Genomic DNA, 27027 nt, shown 5'->3' with positions numbered 1-27027 from the left:
TCACACTCGGTCTCTACTCTGCGTACTTTGTGAATTTGAGGCCGTGCCAGCAATCTCGCAGTCTCTTGTACAAGTGCAAATGTTACTGTTTCTGTGAATGTAGCTTTTTGTGCGGCATATGTTGCACATTTTATCTCAGGGTCTCGAATGCCATTCACAAAAGTCTCAATCTTGATACGATCTATAAGAGGATGATTCTCTCCAGGGTATGCCAAAAGCACTAGCCGCTCAACTTCTGTTGCGAAGTCTTGTAGGGTTTCATTCGATTTCTGGATTCTTCCTCTCAATTCCATTCTGAAGATGTCCTGCTTGTGCTCTCCACCATACTTGCGTTGAAGTGCCGCTATTACTTCATTATAGTTATTTCTAGAAGCAGCGGGAATGCTTTGTATCACATCATCAGCATTGCCCTTTAATGCCAATAGAAGTTCAATTGCTTTATCATCGTCATTCCACAAATTTCTACAAGCAACCATTTCGAATTGGAATTTGAAGACATCAAATGACGTTGAGCCATCGAAAACAGGAGTTTTGATTTTTGAGCCCTCGATGAGGCGCACTGGACCACCTTTAATTTCCAGTTCTGAAATTTTTTTCTCGATGTGCAGAAACTTCTCATCATGAACCATAATTTTCTCATCCACGGAAAGAACTTTCTTATCCAATTCCACAATTTGATTTTCTATATGGCCCACACGTTTCTCCATGCCTTCAGAAATTTGTTGTAATTTTTCGTTGAGAATTCTAGAATTTTCGTCGAATTTTTCTTCCAATTTTCTAGAACTTGCTTCCATTTTTCTAGAATTTTCTTCCATTTTTCTAGAATTCTCATCCATGATTTTTCTAGAGTTTTCTTCCATCATTTTGCTCAAAACATTGAGCATTGATGTGTAATCCACAACACTCGAAGCCACAGATGGAGTTTCTACACTGCTTGTATTGACGAGTATTGATTCATCAATGTCTTCCTTATAATCAAACTCATGCGTCGCAATGTCCATATTACGCCGTTCAAACTCTTCCAGTAGACGCTTTTGAAGCTGGGCCTTATTGCCTGTTGTCGGCAGCTCCAGTTTGCTCAATTCCTTTTTTAAGTCTTCCACACGAAGCTCATTAAACTTCATTGTAGATTTTTTTTCGTTATTTCACTTCCGACACCAATTGTTACGTTTTTATATTTAGGCGTTTTTAATTACCCGACAACTAAAACACAGTTCTTTTAAATAACGACAATCTACAATTTATTTACTATGACTTCACACTTTACAATTCGTTCACACTGAAGTTATTCGTTTGACGCTTTAATTAAGACTGACTCGTTAGCAGCATGCGAGCGCTTTTATATATGACGGTGTGGCAATACGAGAACATTCTGGTAGCACTACAATATTCTGGCAACGCCAGAACATTCTTAGACAATGCTAGAAGGATCTACGACCATTAAGTTATTCGTCTGGTGGCTGCCAAACACATACACACTCACATAGATATATGCTCGCATTACTACAACAACAATGACAATAGACAATGAGATGAAATGAGAATGCAGAATAACAAAGCAAAGGGGTTGCTATTCTATGAGAGAGTAAGAACTAACATTTCGGTAAGCAAACAAAAGAACATAAAAGAAATTCAGGAAAATACTAGAAAATGAATAGATGATTCCAACAAGTGATAGCAAAATTTTATCGTTACAATTTGAAATTTTAAATTAACGGAAACTAATTTAAATAAACTTATATCTATAATTATCAAATTCGTAACAATATTATAAATGTCGCTCCAGAACATTCTTTCCACAATGTATGGTTGTTTTCTTCGCAAAATTGTTGATCATTCCTACGGGAGAGTAGATAGATATATTTCGCTTGGCACATTCAATTGTTGAGTGCATACAATCGGCCTCCATTTGTGTGTGGCCGCTTTCTAAATACTTAATCGTGACAGTATTTAAATTAAAGTTACGAATTGCGTATAATAGAAGCGCTGCAATATAGCGACTCCTATTCTGCCCACCACAACAATCACAATACAAAATTACATCCGCTACATTTTCGTCAATAAGCTCAACATTTTTATAATTGTGGTCCCAATCTCGTCCGAACCTCTATGTCCCTGCGTTTCATCGCACAAGAAACAGTAGCCTTCCTTCGAGGCAAGATCGAAAAATGTATTGTTAAAACTGGCAAACTTCCTTGAATAATACAATGAGATTACATTGCTGCATGAGTTTGTTAAAATAGATTGTAAGTCAAAAGTATATACCCTCAATTTACTATTACTTTTTGCCTCTTCTTTATCGGCCTCCTTTTGCTCTCTAGCTCTCTTCTTATTCTGAATATGTTCATCAAATGCTTCCTGCATAATCTCCTTGTTGTCAGAGTTACGATATCGTTCGCACGTGGAACATGTATCCTTCTTCGGCTTATGAAAGCTATAGTTATATTCATTGCAGAAAATACGCCTGTATACATTTTCCTTAATGGAATTGGTCTCATGCTTTGCATTAAAGAGTTGAAACATTTTTGAAATGTTTAAATTAGAAGCAAGGGTTTTGATTTCGATCGAGTATAGTGGCTCTCCGCAGCCGGAAACGATTCAATATGGTCCTTAATTATTCTCCTTGGTTCTTCATCCATTTTTTTATGATGCCCATGGTGCCCTCGTTTATCTATAACTTCACGACATTGAGTTTTGTTAATATATTAAGTGTTTTCAGAAAGAATTGCTTGCATACTTGTTTAGACCTCAGATTGTATCTTAGAGTCTTGGCTCCACCAACAAGAGCCATAGTTAAGTTTTCCGGACCGCTTTTTCTTCGTCCTATTATTTTGCATCCATGCATGCGTATACATCTGCAACATTTAATTTACCGTAAATGTATAAGACTAACCATGAATAACACAAATCGTTCCATACGGATTTACCTTCCTCTTGCGAGTAGGTGTCTTGAGCTCAGCCTCCTCGTTATTAATTACGTCTGCAATTGGACTCCCCATGTCTTGGTCTACTTCAGGGTACTATTCCCTTGCCGCAGTAACTTTATCTGATTCATATGCTTTCGACTCAGCGCCTGATTCTGCCTCTTCGTCTGTATCTGCAACATATTCGTCCGAAGATCCTGCGGAGAAATCTTCTTCGTCCGTCTTGTTTTGAATAATAAAAATTGTGTATACTTTTTATACACTATTTTTCTTAGAAATTATGTTCAGAGGAACAACTATATAAAACACAATACCTGCATTTAGGCAATTATTAATGAACATATTCTAACGAGAAATTTTACACTATTTTTTCAATTGACATTTTGACCAACTTTGTGGAAGTAGAATTTTATCAAATTTTGACCAGATCTAGAATCGATTATGTAGATTCTTATTCTGCAATAAAAAAATAATGGTGTATATTCGTATACGCTATTGTTTTATTGAGGGGACGATATATGGGAGCTATATCTAAATCTGAAACACTTTGGATAATATTTGTCAAGTTTGATTGATCTAAAATCAATATTTCTGGTAGGCACATTTTTCCCCCCAAAAGTACCAATTTTATCTACGCTGGTATCCTCTTCTTCATTCTCTGTTAACGCTTTCGTTAATCCCTTTCAATTATTTGATAAAGAAATCTTTAAACTTCAAAAAATATGAGAATCATGGTTATCGTCAACCACAAGGCGCATAAATAGATTATGCGTGACATGGAAACTCTTTGGTCAACATAGAATTCACAGGATTTCATTGTTTTTCCTCCATAGCATCAAAACCACAAAGAACAGTCATTGTCATTTTCATCGCCTCCAATGTTCAGTGATGATCGCTATCACAACGGTGGCTTTCGAATCTAAAAAAAAAAACTCAGTCGAATTCAAATGTTAAAATGCCAAATGCAATCTAGTGAAAACATGAAATGCGTTCAAATGACATTTGCTATTACCTACAGGCACGATGGGCGACATGCATCACAGAATCACCAAAGGGTAATGGTAAGGGAGTGAAATAAATCTCAAATATAATAAGAGGCTTGAACTACGTTGTATCAGTTGTGAAATAATTTTTTTAAGACAATTTGTTTGAATCTTGGTTGCGAACCAAATATAAAGTTTAGGTAAAAGTATTTCCTTCCAAATATATTTTTCGTAAAATTTCTTGGACCATTGCCATTTTTCGTATATGAAGAACTTTTCATAAAATCGGCAGGCGATTTGGTTTTTATTATTTATTTATTTCATGTTTATACGTATAAGTAAATTGCAAGGGTGATAAAGATATCACATTGAAGGTCTTAAGTTTTAGCGATTGTGTGATTTGGTTTTTAAAAAACCTGTCAATCCTGGTTTCTGGAACGAAATTCCGAATTTCTCTAATGAAGATACTTTTTTAACTTTTTTTATCCGACTGTATGATGAGTGATTTAACTCTTTCGATATCAACTTTTCATCTGTATCGCTTAAAATTTTGTTGTACTTTTAATCATGTTGAAGTCATTTAAGGAGTATCTAGCCAATATTTCGAGTCGCCACGTCCATTTATTTGAGCGGTAGAGAAAGTTTCCTGTGGGCAACGTCGTACTCACGCACGACATCTGGACAAGAATTCACGCTCACGCAAATTCAAGAAGTGAAAAGTGACTCTCGTGCACGCTCACGCACGAACGTTTAAAGCATCGTTTAAAGCCGCTTACGCACGATTCACCACAAATCCCGTGATTCACGAAAATATTCGGGGCCCACTAAATTCTCGCAATTCACGAACAATATTCTTGATTCATGAAAATGTTCGTGACACAACAATTAGTATGATTCACGAAACTTCTCGTAGTTCACGACAAACCTCAAGACACTGATGAGTAAGCAACATTCTTAACCCACGACGGAACCAACTTGCTCCTCTAAAGTCGTGTTTTTGAATTAAGACACATTTTCCTTAGAGTAAATAAAAACATTTTGATTTAAAGAATTAGTCGTTTAACCGCCACGTTAGCTAACAAACTTTTAAACCGTATTATGGACATATCTGTCATTGTACCTATATATTCCATATGTTATTTAGGAACTTAACTGTTGAAAATTTTTGAGTTATAGTTAACCGGAGAGAAGATATTTCGTAATTTATTGTCTGTTAACTGGCAGTTAAAGCCTAACGGAACTACATGAAAATGGCCGTAAGTATTTTTGACCCCAACAATTTTTTTTTACTTTGAAACGTCTGCAATAAAGTAGGGTATTTCAATTGTATTTTACTAAACTTGTTAATATACGGGGGCAGTTCGGAAACTTTTTAGTCTAGCACAGAAAAAAATTAAGTGTTTCGGAAACTTCCATCTCTGTTATGAACACGTGTAAAATTTTGTTTCGATCTGGCAACTCCTTCATATAGAAACAGGTATTCAAAAAAGACGCATCATATGCAACAGTAAAAAATTGTGTTGTTGAATTTAAACGTGCTCGTACAAGCATTGAAGATGAACCACTTAGTGGAATCAATACTTTTGATTCCAAAGCTAAGACGGGACATTTTTCACATCTATGCAATTTAATGTAAATATAACGTAACTGTGATTCGGACAGATTAGTTGAGTGCAGTGACAAAAATATGGTCTTGAGGATAAAGAATTAAAATACGATTGCTGATTTTGCTTAGCATAGAAGACACATGTTTCTGATACAATGGTTTCTTACTAACCCAAAAATCTAGTGATTCGTCTTCGCATCTTTAACTAAAAAAAGATCCTGTTGATCATATGTCATTTTGTCCTCAAATATAACAGTGAATTGTGCCTTAAATAAATCCTTGGTACTATTCTCCACTTCTTCGGTTTGGAATCAATATCATAATTACTATGCCCAAATACAAATTAATCTTTTTTCTGGTACACTGAAAAAATATTTACGTGGTATTAAAGATTACGCAACCTAAATTTTAGGATGCGCAATTTACAAAATATTAAGGACAGTTTTCTTTAAAATAATGCAATTTTAATTAAAATAAAGTTTATAATCTTTGCTTCCCAAATTGTTTGTATTAACGCGAATTTTGCAGTAATTATTTTTTTCGAATTTTGAAATGTCCATGGTATGTTTATCAGCAATCAATACGAGAAGATTTAGTGGCGGTCTAATGTGTGTGACTATATGGTCACGCTAGTACAGACCGGGTTACATTTAAGACACAATTTTGGAAATTAGCGTAGCTCCCTTAAAGATGTATGTCTTTGAACATAGTTAAATTTTCTTTAGATTTACGATAAGAACTGTTCAAACGAAACCTATTTTGTGGATTTAGCTTTCACCCAGGAAAAAGTGCCTTTGAAACTAAAGGAAAAAATTTTCATAAATTTAGTTTAGCTATTTTATTTCCATGAAGTTAAATTTTTGTGTGAAATAATAAAATTTACTTGTTTCAGTAAAAAATCTTAAACGGCAGTTAGGGTAGTTCATTAACTAGTATAAGGTGTGGAATATTACTAATACTGATTTCTTCCCGGGGTATAAGAATATACTACTGAACAAGAAAAATTTATTCATTAATAACAAAGCATTCGTAAAAATAAACAAAAACCGAACTAAAACCAAGTTTCTTCAAATTTAATTAAATTCCTTATAAAATGATAATTCTGACATCATTTATTATAGAAAGCTTATCATAGATACGAATAACACTTGGCATAGAAAAATATTTTAGTTCATTCGTACTAAGAAGTATTCAATCTTTTCAAAACTTACGGAAACACGCTTGTTAGAATTTTCCATTTTATTAAGAAAGAGCACAATAATTAATTAAATAAATAAGTTAATATAAAGACTATTTCTTTAAACCAAATATGTTTTACTTTACGTAAAGGAAAACTAGACTTCGACTAAATTTAATGACTCAGACTACAATATCGTTCTTATAAGGTCAAATTTTGTGCGTGTATTATTAAGACGAACAGGGTGTTGAGTTTCGGTGATTTATTTTCATCAGCAATGTTGTCGTTCGGATATGGCAATAAGAGAAATATCCTTTATCATTGAAATAAAGAACGAACTCGGGTTACACTAATTGATGTTGAAATAGTTTCAATTTTTCCTAGTGGGATGTTGCTGAAAAATATATTCCATTGTCTCTTTGATAGTTCTGGGTCACATTTTTCATGTAATACTTTGATAAGTTTATTTAGAGTGTATCTACTGGAGATTTAATCTCTTAAGAATTCAGGAGTATCATTTTTTATCCGATCTTATTGACATGAATATTGAATAGCCTCACACCCAGTTAATCTCTGACTCTCCGATTTATATATATGACGATACATAAAATTTGACCCTTCCAAATTCTCGACCATATTTACTTGCTCTTGTTTATTTTCAAACCAATGAAATGTCACTGCCCAGGAGATAAAATGCGAATTTCACAATTGAAGTCAGAAAAACAATGGGAGAACATCACATATAGCTATCCTGCAATGCAAGCAGGGCAATAGAAAAACCACACATGGTCAATACCACCAACTACCAATGGTCGGTCACACATGTAATTAATTGAAAAATCCAGGGAAAAGGATAACTATTGCTGTTGGCCTCTACCAAAGTTCTTAGGTGGAGGAGGAAACGTGTCATTTAAATGAAAAGTAAATTTTCGATGAAACCTTACCAAATGAAATATTTCAATGTGCAATCTTATCGCTAGTTTACGCATTGTTCCCTCTTGTTGGGTATCGGTGTAAAGTCAGTGGCATCTTCCTCACTCACCCTTTATCTCTCCCTCCCATTAGCATATAACCTTTTGAACATCGTCGTTCAAACAAAAGGGCCAGTGCATAGGAAATTCCATAAAATTATTTCATTCGAATACGTGTGCAGCTTGCTCGCATTTATTATAAATTCAATTAATTCGCATTCATTGAATTTTATTATTCAGAAAATTTAAATTATCATCAATTCTTTGTGCTCATAAATGCTGACTTCCCTGCGCCATTTTGGGCTACAGGACCACCACTGCCACGAGAGAGTATTGTGTGGTGTTGGATAAGGATACCATATCCGTTCATATGGCATTGGAATAAAAATTTCCACAATTTTTATTTTTTGCTGATCCTGAATAAAAATGGTTGGTGGCAGGCGGCAACCGCCATCGTTGAATGGCTGAATGCGTTCGCGTAATTTTTTGGTGTTGAACCACAAAAACCACAGCGTTCACATTATTTGTTAACACAAATAATAAAATCGTAATCAGTTAATCATCCATTCACTTATTCGAGTATTCATTTATGTATCTATTCATATGTAAATTCTATTTATCATAGACCTCCCAAAACAAAAAAAAAAAATAAAATATGTCTCCTCTATGAACTTTTCATCACACACATTGGACTTCGTTCAAAGTGAAATAAATGCTGACTCAATATAATTGAGAGAGAAGTGAATATTTGAAATATTGATATAACATGTGGTTGTAAAATATGAATGCTTATTGAAAGATGAATAGGGGACAGAAATATTATCACCAACATTTTTCCTAATAAAATCTTAATTGAATTTAAAAAAAAATGAATATGCCTAAAATAATATTACTCACCAATTAAAATTTTATTTGGATTAATTAATTTTTTTTATAGAAATCGTTGACTTTTATCTTTTCCGTTATTGAAACAAATTTTTAATTTTTTTTATCACTTACTTTCGTGATTAAAGCCAAAAAAAATCATACTTTCTGTATGGGTTGTCGGAGTACGAGGATTGCCCTTTATATTTTGTGGATAGGGCAATTCTAGTGTTGCAAACTGCCAAATAAAGGATCTGAACAACTTCCAAATTTTTTTGCAGAGATAATTTAAAGAGGTGGTGCAGAAAAAACTTTTCCTTCGAGAAACATTTTATTATGTCATATGACATCACAAATATTTTGGAATATAGCTTATTAATTTAGAAATTAATATAAAATTTATACATTGAAAAGAAATATTGACGTGAGGCCAAAAATTTCACGTCCTTAGAAAAAGAATGCGTTTTTGCTTAGCATAGAAGGCACATTTCTCCCATATAAAGTTTTTCCCCTGTCCAAAAGTTGATAAATATTTCAATGAAGTATTTTTTCTTCATTAAGGTTTAGTGATTGGACCTAAAACAGGATAAAAATTTCGTTTTACTTTACTAATTCTGAAAAATTATTTAAAATTAAAGAAATTTATTTAAATAAATAGTCTTTAAGTTTGTTGACTTTTTTTTATATGTTTGGATGTAAAAATTATATGTTTGGAAATCAAATTTTTTAACACAATATTTTTAAGTGCAAGAATATAATGTTCATAAACTATGGCAACATGTTTAGGACATATATGTTAATATGTTAGAACATATTAGGTTTTGGACATAACATTTTTGTAACTATAATATGCTTGGATGCAAATATATATGAATTTAGAAATAACCGATAAAGAGAGACCTTGAGAGTATGAAAGAGAGACCTTGAGAGTATGCTGCAAGTAAAAGAATGAAATTAACCACTTGGCGCCTTAAAAATATATATACACAAAGAAAATTTCATTCATTTTTTTTTTCAACCAGTGAAATTGATTATGTTTGTACACCCTCAAAAAAAATCGCTTCTGTAACATATACTCCCAAACACATTTTGCTTCAAGCATATACATTTTTGGGTATTGCCCAAACATTTATATATTTTATTTCTTCCAATATATAATATGTTTGAAAGCATATTGGTCTAAACAATATAATATGATTGGGTTGTCTAAGTTCCAAACATTATGTATTTTTCCATCCAAATTCAATAACGTTGTCTTCAAAAAAAAAAAAATATGTTATTATGTGAACATATAATATGTTTGGAAACATTTTGAACCCAAAAATAGTATATGCTTAGAAGAATTTTCTCCCAAAGAAGATTGGGCTCAAATTTTTTTTCTGCCTAATTGTATATTCCCTCACATTTTTCTCAATTCCATTAGTTTTTTAGTTCTTAGCACCTTTTTCTGTAATACAAACATTTTTTGTTTAATTTTACCTTTTGCCGGACGGGGATTCGAACAGCGGACCACACAGTTTGTAAGCCAGCATACTAACCACTGGGCTACGTAGCTGTTATGGTCATCAAGAGATAATTATCGTTATAAGTCATATTTATATAGCATAGCTTGCGGCGCCCACGAGCCGATGCAAACATAACATTGTTTAACAACATAACATTGTTAAACATACATTTGTTGGCGACGTGTAGCAGTGGTTGGTACGTCCGCCTTGCATGCCAAGGGTCCTGGGTTCGATCCCTGCTTCGACCGACACCGTTTTTTATTTTTTTTTACATATATTTTTTTACGTATACTCCAAATACGTTCGGAATATCCCGAAAAGGTGTTCAACATTACATACTACTATATTAACTTTTTACTTCGAAACTGTAAAGTGTGTCTTATAAAAGACTTAAATTCAGAAAAGAACAGTGCTTGATATAAACGAAATGGACTGATTTCAAATGATATATTATTTTTTATTGCAAAAATAAAAAAATTGTTATAAAAAAGGATTTTGTACACAAGTTTGAAATTTTCGAAGAAATTCAAAAAACTCTTACAAAGGAAGTATGTGAAGTCGAGTAATATATAAATATTTTTCCATCGAATCCTAAAGTTAACGATAACCATTCAAAAGCACATTATATTTAAATTCGAAACAATAATTTTACAACACATAAATTTATTTAGGTGTGAACAATTGTTTGCTTTCTTTAATAATTTATTCTAAAGAAAATAAACTTATTCAATTGTTGCCTTGGATCATTCCCCACCAAGTTATAATACAATTTGCCTAAAACAGTTATAATGTTATTCTGGTTTTACCGATGCGAGTTTATGAGAAATAATTTTAGTGGCAAAACTCAAACTCAATGTCCGCTTTTATTTTCGAAAGTATCCGTCAACTCCTCTTGGACTACTTATTAATAAAGAGGAACTAAACTTTGTTTTTATAGATCTTATTGTTTAATTCCCAATGTTTTCATTTTACTGTAACAACTCTAAAAAGAGTACACTGAAAAAAATATTGTCGTGTGGCCAAAGATTTCATGTTCTTAAAAAAAGAATACAAATTTTGCTTAGCTTAGACGACGCATTTCTCTAATATAAAGTTTTTTCCATGTTCAAAAGTCGATAAACTTTTCAATGAAGTCGTGTTGTCCTTATAATTAAGTGATTTGACTTGAAAATGGGTATCATAACATGAAAGAAAAAATTTTGAACTAAGGTCAACTTGACTTTAATAATTCAGAAAAAATCTTTAAAACTAATGAAATTGTGTTTAAATTTGTTGCATTCTTGCATCTTGACTACAATGCAAAAATCGTTAAAAAATAGGACATGTTTTTCAACATTTTATTTTAAAGACGTTTTTACTTTAAACATAGCACAATTTCTACTATCTTGTTTTTAACGGACTTTTTATAGCATATGAAAAAAGCTGAAAAAGCGAAAAAATAAAATTTGCTTCATAGAGACAAATACACGAAACCCACATTTAAAAGATAATTGTGTCTTAAAAGTATCCTTACTTGAATTCTCGGCTTCATTGGCTCGGAATCAATACCAAAATTTTTAAAATAGAGACACAATCTTTGGAACCGGGGATGCTATTTTTCAGTGTATACTGCCATTTCGTTAGTTTTTATGAAGATCCCTTTAATTACCTTTGTTTTAATATTTTGACTTACTCGTCCTACACTCGAAAAAAGTATTTCATTAAAGCCAATTTAACTTTATTTTAGTTCATATAAATATTATGTTTGGAGAAAGTTTTCTTTACTCTAATATTTTTTTGTGTACGTTAGTTAAATTAACTAAACTCGAGGAGAAAAATATACTCAAATGAAGCATAAAGATTAATTAAATTCCTGTCTTCCACAAAATAGTTCAGAATTTCTTTAAATTTGTAAATTTTACCAAAAATGCGTCCATCGTGAACTTCGTATGTCACTTAAGACATTCTTGCAATTTTGAACTTTAAGTTTTTTCTTCAAACTACAAAATTTTCTTTAACAAGTGAAAAAACTTAGTTATGTCTAATAAATTTTCTTGTCTTTGTCGAAAAATATTTATTTGACAAAATATTTATTTTTATGACATCGACGTGATGCCAACGTTCAAATTTGTTTTGATGAAACAAAAAAAAAGTGCCCGTAATGCGAAAATGATAAACAAAACTCATGCTTTTTTTTTTAATGTCTTTTTCTCTTGGTTCCGAATGAATTTTCTCTCCGAATACTCATTTTAATCTTTTTACTTAAGCATATACAATTTTTGGCGGTCTTATATCACAACATATATATGTTTACTCCAAATTTGTAAATGTATACTTGTTTATATTCACACATAGTATTTTTCCAATCTTTAATGGAATTTTCTTTGTGTATATATATTTTTAAGGCGCCAAATGGTTACTTTCATTATTTTACTTCCAGCATACACTTTATGTCTCTCTTTCTAAACACATATATGTTTATAGTATATTTCTAAATTAATATATGTTTGCATCCAAGCATATTATATTTACAAACATTTTATGTCCCAAACATAATATGTTCTAACATATTAACATATATGTCCCAAACATATTATGCTAGTTTATGAACATTATATGCTTGCACTTAAAAATATTGTGTTTAAAAAGTTGAGTTCCAAACATATAATTTTTACACCCAAACATATGAAAAACAGTCTTTTTCGCCCGTGTAGGGACCTATGTAGTTTTAAATCTAGAATCCTTAAAATAAGGATATAGATGGAATTTTCATTCACATTACAGTTATGGAATATTCATTCTCTTAATACGATATATTATAAAGCTATTCACTTGCATACAAATGTCAGTTTAAGAACCCACATTAAAACGGATACTTCATAGTAAAAAATTTTTCCTTAATTCCAAACAAAAAAACTTTTAACCATAGATACAAAATTTTCAAAATAAAGGGTGATACGGTCAAAATTTGGTCAAGGGAAAACGCGTGTAAATCGGTGAAATCGTTTATTAAAAAAATCAAATTAAATTTCTTTTTCAAGTTCAATTAGTATAAAATTCAGGAAAAATATTCAGTTAGGCTTTCGCTTTTCCAAATCCGAATTGCCGGGCCTCACGCTTGACACCTGCCATCAGATTTTGTACAGCCACCTTGTCCACCTTCTTCGCCGCAGAAAGCCAGTTTGCCTTGAACTGCTGCTCGTCCTTAGCAGTTTTTTGGTCTTCTTTAGGTTCCGCTTGACAATAGCCCAGTATTTCTCAATTGGGCGGAGCTCTGGCGTGTTGGGAGGGTTCTTGTCCTTGGGAACCACATGTACGTTGTTGGCGGCGTACCACTCCATGGCCTTTTTACCGTAATGGCAAGATGCCAAATCCGGCCAAAACAGTACAGAACAACCGTGTTTCTTCAGAAAAGGCAGCAGACGTTTATTCAAACACTCTTTCACGTAAATTTCTTTGTTGACAGTCCCGGAAGCTATGAAAATGCTGCTTTTCAAGCCACAGGTACAGATGGCTTGCCAAACCAGATATTTATTTGCGAACCTTGACAGTTTTATGTGCTTGAAAATATCTGCTACCTTTCCCCTTCCTTTTGTCGTATAAAACTCCTGTCCCGGAAGCTGCTTGTAGTCGGCTTTGACGTAGGTTTCGTCGTCCATTACCACGCAGTCAAACTTCGTCAGCATTGTCGTGTACAGCCTCCGGGATCGCGCTTTGGCCGTCGTATTTTGTTCATCATCGCGATTTGGAGTCACTACGTTCTTGTAAGTCGATAGTCCGGCTCGTTTTTTGGCTCGATGCAGGGTTGTAGACGATACACCCAGCTTATTTGCGGCATCTCGGAGAGAGAGGTTAGGGTTTCGATTGAAACTACCGGCAACTCTCTTTGTCGTCTCAGCGACTTCCGGTTTTCGATTTCACCCCGATCCAGACTTCCTGGCTGTCGACAAACGATCCCCAAACACTTTAATTACATTTGTAACGGTTGATTTGGCAACTTTTAGCGACTTTGCCAGCTTTGCGTGCGAGTAGCTCGGATTTTCGCGATGCGCGAGCAAAATTTTGATACGCTGCTCTTCTTGCTTGGACGGCATTTTGACAATTGAAGAGTGAATTCCAAAATCAAAATAGGAGCAACATTCTACACACACACACCTTCAAAATGAGGGGTGTTCAGGTTTTTTAAATGCAAAATTGAAAAAAATTCGTCAAGTTTATATTGACCAAATTTTGACCGTATCACCCTTTAAGTGGTATCCTATATTTGAAACGTTTGAATCTTAAATTCAAAGATTCAATACTTCAGTTAATTTGAATGCGATTTCTTTAAATCAAAAATATTTTTTTGGCTGTAAGGAAAATCTTTCCTAGTTTAAAGACATACGACTTTAACGGAAGGTTGCAGTTTTCCAAAACTTGGTTCCTAATAAAATAAAGAAAATTTTTGAAGCAAAAATTATAAATTATAAAAATTTTGATCAAAATTTCATTATTTTAAATAAATTTGTCCTTAATAGTGCGTATTGTGCGCATCCTAAAATGTTGGATGCGTAATTTTTAATGACTCGTAAATATTTTTTCAAGACATGAAGAAAAAAGCTGAAGAAACTAATAAATTAAAATTTGTTTCCTAGCTTCAAGTAGGAAAAACTAAAATTTAAAATTCTCCGCTTCTTTAGCTCGGAATCAACAAGAAAATTATTAGAGTAAAAAAAAGTCTTTTGAACCCGTCAAGTTTTTTGTTAGTGTATAGATATTAGCCGAAAATCATCAATTGTAATAGAAAATTATTATTCGTTAAATTATTATTCCTTAAATTTTAGTAGAAAAATTAATATACCCTCAAACAAATCGCTTCTGTAACATATACTCCCAAACACATTTTGCTTTAAGCAAGCCAACTTTTTGGTATTGTCAATCATTTATATTTTTTATTTCATTAACAAAATATGTTTGAAAACGTATTGGTCTAAAGTTGGCATTACACACCATGCGTCGATCCGTGCGTTGATGGAAGGGTTGATTTTTTTCTGTTTGCGCCAGACTTTTTGAGCTTTTGATTTCAAAGAGAAATTTTAACTCATCAATCATCGGACGCATTGAACGCATGGTATGTAATTCTACCTTAAATAACCAGATCGCATTTTGTTACAATGACGTTTCTTCGATCCACAATAACAAATTATTGTGAATAATTTGTCAAACAACATGAAATTAAACATGGTAAAGTGTCATAACTAATCACAGCATTTATTACTATTTTTTTATACATGAAAAATTAATGATTTCACTTGTTTTCTGTGATTGTTTTAAACAGCTGTTGCCAGTGTTGCACATTTTTGGACATGTCCTCGATGAATGAGTACTCTGGTTTGTTCTAGTCCGTCACGGGTTAGGGTATCTAGTACTGAAAGAAAGCAAGCCTAACGTTGTTTTCTCAAAACCTATATATTTGTCCATTATAGTGAAATATATTTATGATCTTTAAATCTGGAACATATTTGTTTCGTCGTCAAAATATAATAATGATATGCTCAAGCATATCATTTTTACGTTTTATCATATAAATTCTTAAATAATCTATATCATCCTAGATTTGCTGTATTAATATACAGTTACTCACAATGAAAATGATCCACCAGTTGTGAAACTATTTTCACATTAAAATTTTAAGAAATCAACACGAATATAAACAAGTCAAGTTAAAATAGTTAGGGCATGATATTTACATAAAAATTACACCAAATGTTTATAAATGCTTTACTACTAAATACAAGCTAGCCGAAAGGAATAATTCTTAGAAATAAGAATTCTACCGTAAACCTCAACTGCTGTCTGCGACTGGGAGACTCCACAATTGAAATTGCTAATAAAGCCAAAAACTTAAGCGTAACTTTGAACTAAAACTTAACCTGTTCGGATCATATCACCGCTGCATGTGGCAAAACCTACTCAATGTAAAAAATCTTTGAGCGTCTCAAACCTATACCCCTCTGAACATCAGAATACTTTTAGTAAGGTTCTACATTTTACCTACGCTGCTTTATGGTTCTGAGATCTTTGCAGGCTGTGACGCAAACTCTGAAAGGAAACTCCAAACCACCTTCAACAATGCCATGCGATATATTATTGGACTTATTAAATTCACCACTTTCACTGTGACATGAATTGTTCGTTAGACCCTGAAGTACAAAAATATAACAGCAGACATCGACCTCTGCTGTTTTTGGCAGACTTTTTTCTATGAGTGTTGAGAAAACATATTTTTCAAATCGATTAAAAACTTCGAACATCAATGCGCAATGTGTATTGAGTTAAGAGGTGAAATGAGTTGCCCTATTTTTTATTGTATCACCAGATAAAATTAACTACGTAGACAATTTTTATGCTCATATGAATTCCTGGTGTTTATGGAAAGAGTAACTAGACAATGCAATTTAAGATACTAATTCCAAAATTCTATTAGAATTCAAGTTGTCTGATTTTTCCCCTTAGGTTTTGCACGTATAACTCTTTTAGAAATGTTCTCTTCTTTTCGCTTATTAGCCCCGAAAACACTGAAATTTTGCAATTTGTAATTCTAGATGCAACGACCATGAACCATGAGGAATTCTAATCTTCTTACCTAACACCTGATGAAAAGGCGTGATATCCAAAGAATTGAAGAGCACCAGAACCCTCATGAGTCAAATGAAAGAAACATACAGAGCCAAGGAAAGCGCAAGACGATAGCAATAAAGGGCTAAAGGAACAAACAGTCAGGCAAGTAATAATAAAAAACCAACTTTTAAATTCAACATTTATCATTCAACCGCTATAATAATTCAAGATGAGGCAGTAAAATGTGAAATACGAAACGAATAATTCATTCCGTTTGTTTCCTTCTAAAACATAAGACAGATGCTGTTTACTGCACATAGAACGCTTGGTAAGAACTGTTGGAGTCACGGGGAAAGGGCATAAGGTCGATGGATTTGTACAATCTTCTTTATGTATTGGTATGATATTTGGGGTTGATGGGAGAGCTTTAAAACGTGTGCAAAACACTTAGAGGAATTTTGGAATATGTCCCACATAATAATCGTCAGATTTTTCGTCGGAATATACCGGTTTCTACACTGAAAACAAAGCATGCCCGGTTCCAAAGATTTTGCCTTTACACTAATGATTTTGGCATTGACTTCGAGCCAATGAAGCGGAGAATTGAAGTAAGGACACCATTAACCCTTGTGTATGTGATAACACCGGATGCGATACCAGCGTGATAAGGTCCCGTGGGACCTATAATAAAAAACGAATGGTAGAGAGGTTATCCCTACGATATTTTTCGATTATTTACTATGGGCGGAGTCTTCTACGACTCACAAATTGCATATATAGATATTTGTTAAATTTTTGATTAGTATTCTAGAGGCCCTGATGTTTGTCACAGGCTTGGTACCTATAAGTATCCTTACACGTACCAAGCAACAATATATTGTTTTAGAAGTTGAATGTTCTGAACAAACTGGATGTTTGAAGGAAAAACAAACCGATTTTTTGTAGTGACGTTCGTTTTGTTCGCAGTATTATGTGCAATAGTTGCTTCAAACTTGGTCAAAATTGAGGAACATTTTGCCAAATTCCAGGAGCCTATGGGTTTGGATATGTATACACTGTTAGAATAATATGTTTTTCATATGTTCCGATATAAACAAAATGTGTTTCGGGCGCAATTTTAAAACACAATATATTTAAGTGCAAACATGTAATGTTCTTAAACTAACACTAAATGTTTGGGACATCTATATTAATATGTTAGAATATATTATGTTTGGGGCATGAATGTTTCATAGAAATCATATGTGTGAATGCAAACATATATAAATTTACAAATTTCGACTAAACATACATATGTTGTGATATTTTATTCAAAGCGACAGAGAGAGTATAGAGAAAGAAATATAGATGGAAACCGGGAAAGTTGACGAAAGATATCAACATAACACAGCAAAAGAATCAAAGAGAACAATTTCTGTGAAACCGCTTGTATCTTGTTTCGGAGAACTGTTTTATGATAAGGCCAAAAATTTGATATGCTTAAGTCTAAATATTATTTAATTTGAATAAAGAGAATAGACAATCGGAACCAAGAGAATAGACATTCAGAACCAAGAGAATTTCGCATTGAGAGCAGCATTTTATGTAGTTGTGGACATGTGTTTTGTTTATCATTTTGGCATTATGGGCACAATTTTTTTCTTGGATCGTTAAAAGAAATCAGGGGTCTTCATAAAAATAACGAAAGGTCACTATACTCTTTTTAGAGTTGGGACAGTAAAATGAAATAAGGAGGAAATGGTGAAAAATTACACAGTAAAATGAATAAAAACAAAGTTTAGTTCATTTTTATTAATAAGTAGTCCACGAGGAGTTGACGGACACCTTCAAATATAAAAGCGGGCATTAAGTTCGAGTTTTGCAGCTAAAACAATTTAAAAAGTTTATTTTCTTTAAAATGAATTATTAAAGACAAATAAAAGGCATTTTAGAGCGATGGTGTTAAATGCTTGTAAAAAACTGTTCACGCCTAAATAAATTTATGTTTATATTATAAAACTATGTATGTATGTTTATACTCGACTCCACGTTCTTCTTTTGTTAGAGTTTTTGAATGCCTTAAAAATTTTAAAGTTTTAAAGTTAAATTAAAAAAACAAAAAAAAGTGTTCGGTCGGAGCAGGGATTGAACCCACGACCCCATGCTAAACACTGCTCCACGTGGCAAACAAATGTATGTTTCTGTTAAATAACGTTATGTTTGCATGGGCTCGTGGGCGCTGCAAACTATGCTATATAAATGTATCTTATAACGATAATTATCTACTGGTGACTATAACAGCTACGTAGCCCAGTGGATAGTGTGTTGGCTTACAAACTGTATGGTCCTCGGTTCGATTCTCCATGCAGCGAAAGGTAAAATTTAAAAAATTTATAAAAGTGAATAATTTCTTCAACATTATTTGTATTACAGAAAAAGGTGCCAAGAACTAAAAAATTTCGTGGAAGTGAAAATTGCGAGTATGTTAGGAAATGAGCACAATCATCTTTTGGAAAAATTCTTCCAAGCATATAATATTTTTGGGCTCAAAATGCTTCCAAACATATAATATGTTCACATAAAACAAACATATTAATGTTTCGGCAGTATCCAATAATATATGTGCTTCCTGCAAAATATGTTTGGAACATATGTTAGAGAAGCGATTTTTTTTGAGGGTGTAGAAATATAAAAACTTAGATCGACCATGATTTCTATGAAGTTCAAATAACTTTTCTTCCACTTATAGTTTCGCTATATATACCCACTATCCTCGGAACACATAATACTATGTACTATGAAGCAATTAAACCAATGGAAACTTCAAAAATGACAAGTTCTTCTAAATAACGGTATTTTCTGAAAGGATGTTGTTGTTATTAATTGTTCCAAATACAAAAATCGCATTATCTTTATGCAACTTTTTATACTGCGCTAAAACCACTAATGCAATTAGTGGTAGGTCCCAATGGACCTCATCACGCAGAATCGCACTAAACTTTTTAAAATACCTATAAAAACCGATTTAATGATTCAATCACATAAAAATTTACAGTTGTCAACTTAAAACACTTTAATACAAGAAGTCATAAACCATCACGCTGCAAATCATGCAAAAGATAAAGTTATGTAGGAATAAAAATCAAAAAAGTCCAGCGGGACCACATCACGCACAGAAGGGTTAAACCAAAATTTAATTCATTCGCCTTTTCAGCTTTTTTCTTCATGTGCTATCACAGTCCATCAAAAATCTGTTACAATTTAACAACTTAAATTTCCAAATTCGACTCTACTACAGGTAAAAATTAGCTATATTTTATATATAAGCAAACTACAATATTTTTTCAGTGTAGATGCTCAAGAAGTAAAATCGGGCGATCGGTGTATATGGGGACTATACCAAAAACCATCAACCTATAGACCATCTATTCTCAATTCAAGAAGACAGATCCTATAAAACGCTACAAGAACTTTTATTTCCATTAATTACACCAACAATAAAAGGTTTTGCAATACGTTGAACAGATGTATACTAAAAAAATATTGTCGTAAGTATAATGATATATTGTCGTTAAAACAGGAATACTATATTTGTGCAGTAAATAAGATTCAAATGTGGAATTTTGAATTATGTGGGATCGATCAACAGATATGCTGGTTGCAACCAGACTATGATCTGATATTAGGCATACTTTTGTAATGATAATTATTTAATCGGAACAAATACAGTTTAATATGGACCATTTTATATTGATAACGTGATACAGAAATGATACAATACAACACTGACAGTATGGGTTTCCAGTCAAAATAAAAACAATCACACTGCCACGCTTGAATTTCATCACGAAAAAACTTTTTTCTGAATACAATAGATCAAAATACTTTTAAGACATTTCTTCTAGGAAGAAAATTTTAATTTTTCGCTTTCTCAGCTTTTTTTCTTCATATGCTATCAAAGTCCTTTAAAAACGAGTTAACGGCAACTTTATTTTCCAAATTAGGACTCGACTTCCAGTAGAAATTATGCTATGTTTCAAGTAAAAAACTTCTTTAAAATAAAGTTTTGAAAAACATGTCCTATATTTGAACGATTTTTTGCTTTGAAGTCAAGATGCAAAAAGACAACAAATTTAAAGACAATTTCTTTAAATTTAAAGAATTTTTCTGAATTATTAAAGTCAAGTTGACCTTAGCCTATAAATTTTTTCTTTCAGGTTAAGATACCCATTTTTAAGTCAAATCACTTAATTATAAGGACAATACGACTTCATTGAAAAGTTTATCGACTTTTGGACAAGGAAAATAACTTTATTTTAGAGAAATGCGTCTTCTATGCTAAGCAAAATTTGTATTCGTATTTTAAAGACATGAAATCTTTGACCTCACGACAATATTTTTTTCAGTGTAGGCAGCTTGGGGTCACCCAGATGTCCATATGTCCATGTAATACTCCTACAGGAAATTGGTTCATATTGTCACTGGAGGACCTGGTGCTGGTACCAATATTCCAATTTATCGCAATATATATGTCCCCATTTTGGAGATTTTTGATAAGAATTTTGGGAATTATGAATTCAGCAATATTTCCTTAAACAATTTTTCCTGCAAAAAGCAATATAAATCAAAATGATACTGTATTTTTTTTTTTTTGCAAAAATTATATTTCATATTTTTAATTACTAAAATATTATATTTTTTCAAACTAAATTGCCCCACAAGTTTTCAATTTTCGATTACATAAGAAAAAAGTCCTCTGAAATAGCTTTCCAACGATATATTATATTTAGATCGTTGCCTAGTAAAATGCGCCTAAAATTTGCACAAAACCTCTAACTAAGTAAATCCAAGTAAAACTCTGGCTTCTGGGCCCATATCGTTGCATATCGGTCGAAAGATATATATAGGAGCTATATTTAAATCTGAACCGATTTCAACCAAATTCTATGAGAGAATGTAATTTTGTAAGTTGTAGTTAAAAAGTACACCACGCATTGTGAAAATTTTCGCAATTTTCGCACGAGGTAGTTAATTCTTGCTATAAAACAGTTTGTTTTTTTTTCTGTGTAGGACACAAAACCGGAAACTTAGAGGAAACGACCTAAGCTTTCACACAAAAAATGTTGATATTCAAAAGTTTCACAATTATTTCCAAAACAAAGCGATTTGGAACCACTGTGCGACATCCATCTATTCTTCAGACTGACTGTTCTAATCACGCTGCAGCCTTCAGTAATGAAGCAACTGTTCTTAAATTTGGCACAGATTCGTTTTTTCGAAGATGGACAATATCGATCCACGTTTCGTCCCATATAAACCAATTTTATCTTGGACGTATAAATGACACAACAGGCTCTTATCTCCCGAGTTGACACAGCAATTTTCATTTTGAAGCTTAAAATATAGACTTATTTAAGATTTAAGATCTTTCCATATAAATCCGATATAGGCCAATTACCGAAAACAACAATTTTTACTGTAAGCTATGGTTCACAAAGTTGACACTTTTGTAATTTTTTTATACCCACCACCTTAGAATGGTGATGATCGAAATATCGATTTCCGACTATATAAAATATATATATTCTTGATCAGGGAGAAATTCTAAGACTATATAAGCATGTCTGTCTGTCTGTCTGTTTTAATCAAGCTACAGCCTTCAATAATGGCGCTATCTTCCAGAAATTTGGCACAGATTCGTTTTTTGTTTGCAGGCAGGCCAAGTTCGAAGATGGGCTATATCGGTCCAAGTTTTGATATAGTCCCCATATAAACCGACTTCCCGATTTGGAGTCTTGGGTTTATAAAAACCGCGGTTTTTATCCAATTTGCCTGAAATTGAAAATCTAGAGGTACTTGAGAACCAAAAAAAGTGTGCCGAAAATGGAGCCCATCGGTCCATGTTTTGGTATAGCCCCCATATAGACCGATCTTCCGATTTTGCTTCTTGGGCTTCTAGAAACTGTATTTACTATCCGATTTGCCTGAAATTGAAAATCTGAAGGTATTTTGGAAACATAAAGAGGTGTGTCGAAAATGGTTCGTATCGGTCCATTTTTTGGTATAGTCTCCATATAGACCGATCTCCCGATTTTGCTTCTTGGGCGTCTAGAAACTGTACTTTCTATCCGATTTGCCTGAAATTGAAAATCTAGTGGTACTTTAGGACCTTAAAGAGGTCTGTCGAAAATGGTCCGTATCGGTTCATGTTTTAGTATAGCCGCCATATAGACCGATTTTTATTCTTGGGCTTCTATAAACTGTATTTTCTATCCGATTTGCCTGAAATTGAAAATCTGGAAGTATTTTTGGACCTTAAAGAGGTGTGTCGAAAATGGTCCGTGTCGGTCCATGTTTTGGTATAGCCGCCATATAGACCGATCTTCCGATTTTTATTCTTGGGCTTCTATAAATTATATTTATTACTCGATTTGCCTGAAATTGGAAATATAAAGGTATTTGGGAGCATAAAGAGGTGTGTCGAAAATGGCCTGTATCGGTTCATCCATATAGACCTATCTCCCGACTTTATTCCTGGGGCTTCTAGAATCCGTAGTTTTTATCCAATTTGCCGGAAATTAGAAATCTAGAGGTATTTTAGAACCATAAAGAGGTGTGTCGAAAATGGTCCGTATCGGTCCATGTTTTGGTATAGCCCCTATAAAGACCGATCTCCCGACTTTACTTCATAGTTCTAGAATTCATAGTTTTAGACCGATTTAACTTCTTGAGGTACACCCAAAAAAAATATTTTCCTCCGGAATGAAATTTTAGACAAACGAAATTTCCCTTTCGTATAAAGTACGAGTATTTTCGTTTAGAGCAAACTAATCCGAATTTTTGATAAGCGATGCAACGATTGTCTCTAAAATTTGTGTCCAAAGAAAACTATGCTTGTCTAAAATTTCGTTCGTCAGAAAAGAAAACACATCTTTCAGGGTAGGTTAGGTGGCAGCCCGATGTATCAGGCTCACTTAGACTATTCAGTCCATTGTGATACCACATTGGTGAACTTCTCTCTTATCACTGAGTTCTGTCCGATTCCATGTTAAGCTCAAGCAGCGTTGCCGTTTTGGTCCGATCGGACCAAAATTGGTCCAAAAGATTTCTAATTTTTAAATTTGATCCGATGGTCGGACCAAACGAAATTTGGCCCATTTTGGTCCATTTTCATAACTTTTTGGTGTTCGATCGTAGCAGGAATCGTACCCACGACCTTGTGTATGCAAAGCGGGCATGCTAACCATTGCACCACGGTGGCTCCGAAGGTATAACAGGCGCACTGATCATGAAAATTGCTTGAAACCGAAAGTAAAATTTCCAGATTTTACTCATCGTATTCATTTAAATAATGGCGGAAAAAAATCTACAGATTTAAGATTTCAAATCAAGGCGTAATTTCATCATATACACGATATGTTTATGATTTCTCTAAAACTCAAACAAAATTGGTTCGCATAAATACAGAATCTTCAGAATTCTTCATAGGTAGAATCTGGTTGAACTGATTTGCATAGGAGAAAATTTGTCATCAAAACCCCTAAAATTCTATATATTATAAAGAAACCCGCTACGGCGAAGAGTTTTCAAAGTAAACTATTATGTTTGATTCATGGTGGTGGGTATTTAACATTCGACCCGGCCGAACTTACTGCTGTATATATTTGTTTTAAACTATTTGAGTATAGAAAGTACCGTAGTACCCCCGCGACATTTTTCAACCTTTTCTAAATTCATAAATTAAAATTTGACCGCAAGTCCAAACCAGTTTATCTTTATAGGCTATTTGAACATTTTTACTTTTGATCGCCAAAAGCCTGTGGAGTATGAATGTCTATACAGATAATATATAATATAACTGTGACAAATTTGATTATTTTTATATATGTGGAACAGGGTGTTATATGGTAGTTTAGTGTATATGTTTGCAATACCCGGAATGAGACGAGATGGATACTGGTGTCTTTGGTAATAATGCTCAGGACCGGCCCTTGAGCCGATCTGTGCAAAGTTTAGGTTGCATTTTTAGTCCAAGCGACTTCAAGTAACTGTTTTGGGTCAAAATAGAACCATGTTGATTTTGGGAAGAAATCGGTTCTGATTTAGATATAGCTCTCATATATAGATCTTTCGCACAATATGCACTTATATGACCCCAGAAGTCAGAGTTTTACCCGGATTTGTTTTAATTGTGTACAATTGAAAGGTCTTAAAGTGTGTCAAATTTGGTTTTATTCCTTTTTTCTTTCTACACGCTCACAAAAAATCGCTTCTGTAACATATACTCCCAAACATATTTTGCTTCAAGCATATATATTTTTGGGTATTGCCCAAACATTTATATGTTTGATCTCTTCCAATATATAATATGTTTGAAAGCATATTGGTCTAAACAATATATGTTTGGGTAGTCTAAGTTCCAAATATTTTGTATGTAATAATGTTGTCTTCCAAAAAACAATATGTTATTATGTGAACATATAATATGTTTGGAAGCATTTTGCACCCAAAAATATTATATGCTTAAAAAAAATTCTCCCAAACAATATTGTGCTCAAAATTTTATTTATTTATTTATATATTTACAATCATAATGAATTATGAAAATAAACAGGTAATATAGGTGCTAACAACATAGGTTTTCGACCTGAATGCTCAAAATTTTGTTTCTGCCCAATTGTATATTCCCCCACATCTTTCTCACTTCCACGAGATTTTTTAGTTCTTAGCACCTTTTTCTGTAATACAAACATTGTAGAAGAAATTATTCAATTGTATGATTTTTTTATTTTAATTTTACCTTTTGCCGGACGGGGATTCGAACAGCGGGCCACACAGTTTGTAAGGATCAAAGAAGTAGCTGATCAATTGCCCAAGGAAAAATAAAATGTTAATTTTTTAATAACAAGCAACAACCACCAACTTAATTCAATATCGCTCCCTGTTAAATAGCGCTCCAAGCTACTAAACACATATATGTTTATAGGCTATTTCTAAATTAATATATGTTTGCATCCAAGCATATTATATTTACAAACATTTTATGTCCCAAACATAATATGTTCTAACATATTAACATATATGTGCCAAACATGTTATGCCAGTTTATGAACATTATATGCTTGCACTCAAAAATATTGTGTTTAAAAATTTGTGTTCCAAACATATAATGTTTATAGCCAAACATATGAAAAACAGTCTTTTTCATCCGTGTAGACATGCCAACCTTTAGTTGAAATCGGTGCCCATTTACATATCGCTCACAGATATATCTTTCTCCCGATTTACACTCATATGACCACAGAAGCTATAGTTTTACTACGATTTAGGTAAAAATATATATATATGCCTGAGGTGAAACAACATTTTTAAAAATATATATGCTTGAGGGTGCATGAGCTGAGAAATAATATGGTTCCAATTTTTCCCAGTGTCCTAATAGTGGAACATTCAAAGCAGAGGCAAAGACTTCTTTTAGAATAACAAGATTTTCCCCTCATTGTTGTTGTTGTTTTTTTATTTATTTACTATCCTTATATTGTTTGTACCTTTAATATCCTTTCTTTCGCACTTTTAAATGAGATTCCTCTGCGTTCCTGTGAGCTGCTGGTGGCTATTTGTCGATTCTATTGCTTTATCACAGGGCAAAGATAATGGCAACAACAACTTCTAGGAAAAATCCAGCAACAACTTGAGTTGAGGCATTAGCAAGCAAAAAAAAAAAAAAACAACAACAACAGTGTGAAAGGCAAAGACAACAACAGCGCCAACAACAAGAAGTTGTGATAATAAAACATTCTTTTATATAATCCTGGAAAATATATCACACTTAGTGCGTGCATAGTCTTTCCTTTTCCTCGAAGCTTTTTCCATCTGTGCTGGGAGTTTCTTTTTCTTTCCAATTTTCTTCTCAGTATCACCAGTATCTGTGGCAAAGAAATTATTCAGCAGGCTTCTTTTGATTCTACGAACAGTTTTTTTTTTTGCTTCATTGTTTTTAAGTTCATTACAATATCGGTGGCGGTATTATTGATAGCAAAATGGGTTTGTTCAAAAAGACTGACATATGAAAATTAGGAAAATTAGGCTCTGGAAAAATTCAATCAAATTCGAATACAGATTTCATGTATAGAAGTTTCGTCAATTCTATGTTGTGAATCAGTTGTCTACTGACAGAAAAAATGATCACCAACATTTTTCCAATTAAAATTAAAATTTAAATTGTAAAAACGTATTACAATTTAAATTCAACTGATTCAAATGCTTTCTTAACAAACATAATTTACAAAAAAATTCAATTAACTTTCATTTAATATTTTAATTGGCGTTATGATTAAAAAATTTCGATTAATAAATTTTGTTATTGTGGAAAAATATTTTGTTCTCTCTTATATTAAAGCCAAATTAGAAAGAAAAGTATTTTATTTTACGTTATATAA

The 27027-nt window shown here is 32.9% G+C and overlaps 1 pseudogene; it reads right to left on the bottom strand.

Moving 5' to 3' along the window:
- Positions 1-1768: 1768 nt before the first annotated feature.
- The window catches only part of LOC142231174 (uncharacterized), a 44483-nt pseudogene continuing 19224 nt past the window's right edge, over positions 1769-27027 (bottom strand).

The sequence above is a fragment of the Haematobia irritans genome, chromosome 1 (genome assembly GCF_050003625.1).
Source record: "Haematobia irritans isolate KBUSLIRL chromosome 1, ASM5000362v1, whole genome shotgun sequence".
Taxonomy (NCBI): domain Eukaryota; kingdom Metazoa; phylum Arthropoda; class Insecta; order Diptera; family Muscidae; genus Haematobia; species Haematobia irritans.
Note: the sequence above shows the minus strand (reverse complement) of the source record. Positions and strands in the feature narration are given on the sequence as shown.